Source organism: Equus caballus, chromosome 5 (assembly GCF_041296265.1).
Source record: "Equus caballus isolate H_3958 breed thoroughbred chromosome 5, TB-T2T, whole genome shotgun sequence".
Lineage (NCBI taxonomy): Eukaryota > Metazoa > Chordata > Mammalia > Perissodactyla > Equidae > Equus > Equus caballus.
The window spans coordinates 62,995,200-63,004,012 of NC_091688.1; the positions used below are offsets into that span (position 1 = coordinate 62,995,200).

An 8,813-nucleotide genomic window follows, 5' to 3' on the forward strand; every position below is an offset into this window, starting at 1 on the left:
AAGGGATTCCAAAACATTATTCTCCTGTCCTCTTCTCTAGACTAAACATCCCCAAACCCTTCAAGCATTCCCCGCTTGGTCAGTTTGCAGGACATTTGCTATGCTGGCCTCGCTACTCCAGGCATGCTCAACACACTCCCACCTGCTCATATGACTCCCTAAATCCACTGCTTGGAACTGAGCCCCACCCTCCACGTCTAGCCTGTGCCATGCAGAGCAAGGCAGGCTCCCTGACCCACCAAGACTCTTCCAAGAATAGAACCCCAAGTCACTTGGTTTCTTTGGCAGCTGAGGATCTGCCTCAGGTAAGTGAAGAGATCCCGGCTCTTCTCCCCAGTGGGGGGCTTCTCAGTCTCCATGTTGGTTGTCACTGTCGTAGCGAGTGACATCCCCAGCCACCAGCCCTTCACTACCATGGTCCTGAACAATCACCCCCGTCCTTGCACCACTCCAGGGTTAGCCCTCTAACACCCATGGTTGTCAGGCCTACACCTGGCTGACCCTTCCTTCAGAGAAGACAGCCCACGGCACCAAGAATCCATCTTGCTGCAATGTGAAATAAACCTCACCCTCCTCCTCAGTGCCCCTCTCCCAATATTGGGGGGATTTTTTCATGATCATTACACCTACTCAAAGATTCACCCCCTCTTCCTGATACTCACTGACCAGAATATTCCATGTGCAGCCTAGAAGCCTGGATGTAGCCACCCGTGGGTCAGAAGCAAAGAGGGTAAGTCAAAGTTGGGAACCCAGGGTGCCAGAGGAGTAACCGACGGCTCAGCCCCAGCCTCAACTCTCGACAGCTGTGGGCTCCACCATCTGCAGCAGAGTGGGGGCCTCTTTGGCTCCAGTCCCACCTCCCAACTTTCCTTATGAAATGGGGAAATGCAAATCTGGTAAGTTCCTGTGGAAACCGAGAAGAGTAAAGTGGCCTCTCTTCTGCTCTTGCTATGCCTCATGGCCCTTCCCCCTGGCCCCTGGGCCTGGGGCAGAACAGAGCAGCTGGGTTTTTCCCTCAGAGGTGACTCACAGATGTAGTTTTTCTGGCACAGATTCTCAGAAAAGTCCTAGCTGGGAAGGTTTTCTGTTGGCCAAATGACCCATCACAGCTGCCAGCCCGGTGGCGAGGGGTTCCAGCTGGTGCTGGGTGACAAAGAACAGGTCTGGGCTCTGTCCTTGGCTATAGGTCCTGTCTGTCCCACTTGCCAGACTCAGGATGTAATTCATCATCAATGTTACTGTGGAGCACCCAACCACTCGCCCATCAAAACCACTTTAGTAAAAGCAGATTTCTGAGAGGACATCTCAACCAGCGCCGAAGAGCAGCAGCTTTTCACTGAGTGCCGCAGAGAGAGGTCCTGGAGCTGCCCGTGTGCCCACCAAGTGCTTAGACATTCACATTGACAGGGCCTGCAGGTACAGACACACCACCAAGGACACACTCTACAGCACACAGTGGCAACAGGCTCATGCACTATCAGGCCTAGGCAAGAACACGACTTTCAACATTGTTTTAGACAGCTGAATCCTTGTTCCAAACAAAATCTCACGCAAAACCTCAGCAGGCAGACAGGTCCAAGGGTAGCTGCTAAGGTGGAAAGCAAGGTGGAGGCAGGAATCTTCCCCACTCAGAATCCCACAATCCTCGCCCACCGGGGGTCCCTTAGCCTCTTCCACTGAGTCACTGGGGCTCCACCTGATGTGGTTGAAAACCCACTGCTCTGTTCAACCTTTCATTGCCCAGAGGAGGAAACTGAGGCCCATAGAACATCTCCTGCATTTCCCAAAGTCACATGGTGCTCTGTAAGGCTCTCTCCTGGCCGCCCCCAGCACTGGCTCAGCATTTCTCCCACTGTTCTTAGCCACAGTGGCCATGATGAGGACACAGCTCAAATACCACAGACAAAGGCTTTGTTTTCACTGTGGGAGTGGACCACAAAGAGAAAGAAGAGGAGAAGATAGAGGAGGGGGTAGAGGCCCTGGAGGCAAGGCAGCACCCCAGGGCCTCCCCCCTGCAACCAGGTTCTGCTCACCCTCCTCTCAGCCCGACACTGCTCGGGGTGTCCTGTCTCCCTCTCGCTTCTCTCTGCTCTCCTAAACACCCCCCCTGCACCTGGACCCTCACCTGCCTGGTGTTGCTGCCTGCACTCCTCACCTGAATGAAACCTCACTCTCCCCCGCCTGACGACACAGTCTGCAGCCCTGTCAAAGGCAGGTCCCCAGAGCCACTACCTCCTGCCCTCCTGTAAAACCCCTGCTCTTATGAGTCTCCTGGGACCTGGCTGGAGCAGCAGCTTCCCTTCTCATTTGGCTGACTGTCAATAACCCGGTCCCTTCCCACTCATTGATAGCTTTGGCCCATGGCTCACAGGTTTCCCCTGAAGTCCAGACATCACCCTGACATCCAGGCTCTGTTCACGGTTCATCCAACACCTCTGACCTCTTCCACTCCAGGATCCCACACCTTGACTCCACTTGGGCACCCCACACAGGGCCACATCCTGGACTTTGGTGAGACCTGCTACTCTTTGGGAATTTTAAACTCAAACATCCCACTTTCATCCCAGCCTTCAAGCTTTCACTCCCCAAATCCCTCTACACCTGGTCGCCGCCACCTTATTGACACCCTCCACCCTTGATCACTCTGTTTTCTCCCAACCTATCAGCCTCCTCCTGTCTTCACACCTGTCAATAGGTAACCCAGAGCCCTGGGCCATTGCTTTCAGTACTTTCCTGCTAAATGTTCAGCTCTAAGGACCCTCATACTGCTGTCACTTTCCCTCCCCAGCCAAGTCACACCCTGGATCTGGCTTGAGACAATCGCAGCCTCATACTTCTTTTCCCAGACTGTCGGGTCCTGATAGAGAAGTTCACGAGCCATGAAGACTGGAAGTTCTGCCACGTCAGTGCTTCCCACAGGGCTCTGGACAGAGCTCAGTCTGCCATGGTGAACGTCCTTCTGTTCCAGGCTCCAGAGCCCCTCACTTCATCCAGCTCTCCCTCTCAGCCAAAGCCAATCCCAGCCCAGGCTTGCCTCTTCCTCTCTCATCAAAGAAGTGTCCAGGTCTTATCTGCTCTCACTACCTCCACCTGTGCTCTGAATCTCCCTCTCGTGTTCTCCCTCCAGGAATTCTCTCCCCTTACTTTTCCTGCATCTTCAACTACTCATTCTGTACCCATTTCCCACCATAAATTTCTTCCGTCTAAAAACAAACAAAAACCTCAGACAAGACACTTGTTGAATCTAACATTGCCTTCTACTACCACCTATTTTTGCTATTTCCTTTATATTCACATTTCTGCAAAGGGTGCTTCTAAGTCCTCCTCCCACTCCTCATTTCCCACTCACTCAGCCCATGGACTCGGCCTCTGCCCAACAGTACTTCACCGGAACTGCAGCCTCTGTGCTGCTGACTCTGAATGCTATGATGGCTCTCCCTTTGCCTGACCTCAGCACTTTTGACACTGCTGAGCTCACCCCCATCTGAGGCATCACTCTCCCCTGATTTCCTTCTGTATCTCTGGCTGCACCTTCTCCCTTCCCTTCTTGGCTCCTCCTTCTCTTCTAGGTCGTTAAATGTTCCTGCTCCCCTCTCATCTCCTCTACGTGCTCCCCTGCCCCCAGTGTAATTTCATCCACGTCTCATCTGTACAGATTCCAGATGTCCCTGGGGACCCAGTCCAGGCCTACCTCCTGAGCTCCAGCCAGGAACATCTGAATCCCACTGCACCCCCACTCTGGTATCCAAGGACACCTTAGACTCTACAAGGTCTACGAAGGTCACTGAGTCACTACATGACTCCACTTCTGCCATGTCCCTTGCCAGTTCATACGCAGACTGTCTCTGCCTGCAACAGCTCCCCATCTGGTCTCCCCTCCTGCACTGCTCCCTCGATTCACGCCCCCCACAGCCAGAGTGACCTTCCTCAGCAGACAGATCCAATCATGTCACCCTTCTGCTTAACATCCTTTAAGCCTCCCCACCTCCAAAGCAAGGTCCAAAGAGCCTGAGCAGAGCCTTCCAGACAGCCTGCAGGAGGTCTGGTTCCTGCTCCCCTCTCCATGTGCCTCTCTTTCATTTCTTGTACATTATGCTCCGGTCATGATGAATGACTTATAGTCCCCTTGGCCAGGCTTCCCTGTTGTCTCCTTCATGCTTTCACCAGTGTTGATTCCTCTTCCTAACTTTTCGCATGACTAACTAACTCCTACTGGTCCTTCAGTGCTCAGCTCCTAGTCACCAATTCTGGAAGTCTCCCATGGCCTCCCCATCCCCTCCCTCTGTGCTCCCACAGCACCCTGTGCTTTCCTCTCTCATGGCACTTCTCCTGCTCTTCAGGAATTGGCTGTTCGCTGGCCTGTCTCCCCACTAGGCTTTGGGGGCCTTGAGGACTGGTACCGAGTCTTACCTGTGTGTTCCCAGTACCTACAGGCCAGTCAGTGCTCAATGCATTGTTAGGAATGAATGAATGAATGAATGAATGAATGAAGAGATTGAGATTTCTCAGTAAACTTCAGAAGGCACTGGATTTCCAAGAAGAATAAAAATCCAATTTCTCTGGGACTTTTGGCTTTTACAGTGTTCTTCTTCCTGTCTTGTTCACCAAGGAGTCTTTGGGGTCTGGGGGATCTTGATTATTTCACCTGAAGCTTCTCTCCAGGGACCCTTCTCCCTTCATTCCCACACATCACTCACAGACCTCCTTCTTTCTTCCTCAAGCCCATCAGTTACTATTAAGGGCTTGATAAATGTAGGGCATAGGAGAAGGGAGCAAAAAAAGGACTTGTTTTTCTCTTAAGAGAAATATCTATGCTTACCCTCCCTTGCTGGAGCAACAGGAAACACCTGAAGATTGCTGACCAAGCATTGTGCAAGCAGGCCAACCCAAACCTGAAACCCAGAGAGCACTTACCAAGAAAGGAAGTACTGATGGAGCACACAGAAGAGTGAGTCGACATCCAGGGGCAGTCTGGAAGACTTCCTAGAGGTGAGCTTCCAGCTGGACTTTCAAGGGGGTGAGAGGAAATGAGGGGCAGAAAATATGAGCATGGATGTGCGGGTATTATCAGAGAAGGGATGATGTGAGCAAAGACAGAATGGGAGATGAATCCTGGGCCATGGTGTGGTACAACAAGTCATAAGGAGGTGAGCTGTGATGGGGAAGTATGTTAAGGGCCAGATAGGGGATTCTGGGCCTTCACAAAAAGCCAAATGGGGATCTGTAAGGGAATGGAGGTGAAAGGAAAGTGCTTTGGGAAGGATTCTGAACAAGGTCCCTGCAGGTGTGAGGTGACCCCAGGGTGAGGGGCTGGAATCTAGGAGTTGGCAATGGAAAAGAAGGGGACAATCCCAAAGCATTAATTGTAAGTTCCAAACAGCATAGCAAGGCCAGAGGGGCAGGGGTTGGGGTCCCCTCCATCTGTGCTTCAGAGACCCTGCACAGAGCATCGAAGCGTCCTCCACCATCCCTGGAGCCAGCAATCTGAGGGCTTTGTGCTGCCATCTGGTGGTGGTGAAGTAGAAGACCAATCTTAGTGGTTCCCAGACTGGCCCGGTGTGTAGCCAAGAAGGTGTTGGAGGATGATGGAGTTGGCTGAGGCTCTTTGGGGGGTGAGCAGGGGAAGGTGGTGACACTGGGGTCCTCAAGTCCTTACTCTCTCTAAAAGGTGCAATTTCTTTGCAATCTCAGTTGTCTGTTTTTGCCCAGCACTTGGCACAGGGCCTGGCACACAGTAGGCACTTAGTATCTGTTGTTTTTCTTAATAATAATAATGATTCACCATTTTTGGATGCCTACCACACACCAGGTGCTTATATATATTACCTAAATTATTGCTCATTACAACCCTGAGATAAGGATATTATTTTTTAATAGAAGAGGGAACGGAAACCGTGAGCAATCCATTGAGTCACTTGGTAATTTACTGAGCATCACTGTGTGTCTACTGCTAGACACTGGAGACACAGAGGCGAGTGCCACAGGTACGATCTGCCTTCCCAGAGCTAACTGCCTGGAGGAGAAAAGAGATGTGCAAATAATACCACAGTAATGAATTGACTTTAATTGTGATTAACACCCTGAAAAGGAGAAAGAGTACAGAGTGCTGACAGATGTTGACTAACTTTTGAGTCCATTTGATTAAAAAACTTACAACTTTTCCAGCTTGACTTCCGTACCCCTGCATTACACAACGCTCTTCTCGCTTCTCTTTTCTTCTTCACTTTTTACGCCACTACTTTTTATTCCATCTCCTCACGGGGCCTATTCTCTTTCCTCTCTTCCTAATTAGGTCCTCTTCTCTGCCAACGCTATACTTTTCTGTCTGTCATTATCATCATTTGTTAAATGCGTGCATGCTGCATAAATGAAAGAATGAGTCAATGAATGAATTTATGGACACATTTATGTCACAAGCATGTGTCACTCATCCACTGTGGGTCAGACACTTAGTGTGCTTGTGAAGACAGGGTTCCTGCTCTTAAGTTAGTCACAGTCCAGTGAGGAGAAAAACATGGCAACAAATAATTAAACCCTGAAAAAACGCACAGAGGAGAGAGGGAGCAACTGTGCTGAGGAGGAGGCATGTAACAGAACCTACTTCTCAAGGTGATCAGCAAATGTTAGCAGCATCTGGAAAAATCCTGGCCATCAGACCAGATCCTTTACTCTTTGATAAATGTCCTACAGTGGTACCTCCATTTATGTTGTGTCAGAGATATGGGTGTCCTTGTTAGTTTAATTTTCTGGTTTATTGAGACATTCAATTTCTGTAATGAAAATGCAGTTCCCAAGCAAGTGGTTCCAAGATTCGGCTGCCCATTGGAGATCACCTGGGGATCTTTAAAAATCACTGATGCCAGGAGTGGCCCAGTGAAGTAGTGGTTAAGTTTGCACACTCCCCTTTGGTAGCCCAGAGTTCATGGGTTCACATCCCAGCCACAGACTGACACACTGCTCACCAAGCCACGCTGTGGTGGTGGCCCACATACAAAATAAAGGAAGATTGGCACAGGTGTTAGCTCAGGGACAATCTTCCTCACCAAAAAAAACAAAAATCACTGATGCCAGGCTCTCATCCCAGACATTCTGACTTAATTGGTCTAAAATGTGACCTGATTCAGGTTTTTTAAAAGCTCTCCCAGGAGATTCCAATGTGCCGCCAAATTTGAGAGCCTTTCTTGAAGATCCTCATGGATCCGGCCTGGGAGATGAATGAAATCAAACCAAGTTTGAGGAGAACATGTGAGGTCCTGCAGCCAGGGACTTGCTCCTGAGTTTGAAGGACAAGGCCATGACCCCGAGAAGAATCATCTCTGCTGACCTCTAAATCAGTCAAGAGCATTGTGAAGTTATGTCCACTCATTCTACCATCAGTTGGTACTCACTTCGTGCCTATTTTGAAAACAAGTCAGTCCGTCTCTGCTTTCAAGGGTCTGGTTGGGGGAGATGGGTCTAAAATGCACAAGTGAACCCTACGTGACTTCTGATAAGATGTGGAGAGTCCAGGTGCCATTGGGACATCTAATCTGGCCTCCTGTATCCTTTCAAGTCATCTTAAGGAGTCCACAGACTGGGGTGAATGAAGTATTTCTCTCTCATCCCCCTCCTACAGAACAGCTTGGGGTAAATCCTGTCACCAAGTAGAAACCAGTGCTGTAAGAACATGGAGGATGATCAGGTGAGCTCTGACATCCAGGAGGATTCATCACAGCAAACCTTGAAAGATGGATGAGATTTTCAGAGGGTGAACGTGGAAGAAGGGGAAAGCATTTCGCTCCTCACCTATTTTGCTGGACTTTCTCCCATCTCTCTCTCTTTTTTAAAAGTCCATGGATCAAAACTGAGATGCCAGCTCCCAGTTAGGACAAGCCCAGTGTGGAGGACAGAGCTGGGGATTGCTTCTTGGCCTTTGCGTGGCCCACGTCTACTAATGCTCCTGGCGGCACACTGCCTTCCCCGCATCAGGGCACGTGTGCAGCTGTGATCAGTGAAAAGCCGCTCCAACCACCACCCTCATCTCCAAACAATAAAGCTTCATTGGTGAAGGCATTTGAGAATTACAGTGGCTTGTTAATCTCACGTCAGTCATCCCTATCTTATTGAATTTAAGAAGAAGGGAAACTCAACACTGCTCAAGAGCAGTCCCTCTAAATATAAATGTTTACCTCAAGGCATTGCACTTCTTTCAAAACACTCTCTTCCCATTCCTGTCCTTGCCATTTCACTCCCTGTCCACCTCATGGGAGTTCACCCCCTCTCACTTCCTGCCCAACCCAAGCCTGGTATGGACATTTTCTATAACTAAATTAGTCTTTAGATGTCTCTAGCTGTATTTGTTTTCTTCTCCTACCTTTTTTCTTTTCCTTTCCTACTCTTTCATGTCAGACTTAATTAATCAATAAACTTTTATTGAGCATTTCCTAAGTGCTGGGTTCAATCAGGGAATATATAGACAAACCCAGGGGCTAGTCCTGGTCCTGAAGCCCTTATGATCTAACTGATGAGACGAGGACAAACGGAGGTAGGTAAAGATCATGTGGCGTTAGCTGGCATGGTGGTGTTGGTATAAACCAAGGGCTTGGGTGGTTAGGGCTTCACACTTCAAGGAGGGGAGACTTCCACACGGGGCGGTGGATAGAATCTGGAACTACAGGGACTTTGTGACTGGCCATAACTGAAGACTTGCGTGTACCAAGCAGTATGCCAAGTATTTTCTTCCCAGTCTCTCATTTTATCCTTAGCAACTCCATGAAGGAGGCATTTTTATTATTTCCGTTTTCCTGGTGATTAAATGAAAACTTCTGTGGATG

The 8,813-nt window shown here is 49.6% G+C and overlaps 1 long non-coding RNA gene across 2 annotated transcripts; it reads left to right on the plus strand.

Annotated features, from left to right (window-relative positions):
• Positions 1–4,720: 4,720 nt before the first annotated feature.
• LOC111767460 (uncharacterized) lies at positions 4,721–8,052 on the plus strand. 2 transcript variants are annotated; one of them, XR_001380869.3, is made up of 2 exons: positions 4,721–4,989; positions 7,137–8,052. It is a non-coding gene; the product is annotated as an uncharacterized lncRNA (long non-coding RNA). The 2 variants fall into 2 exon arrangements; XR_002808157.2 differs by having other exon boundaries at positions 7,616–8,052.
• Positions 8,053–8,813: the final 761 nt, after the last annotated feature.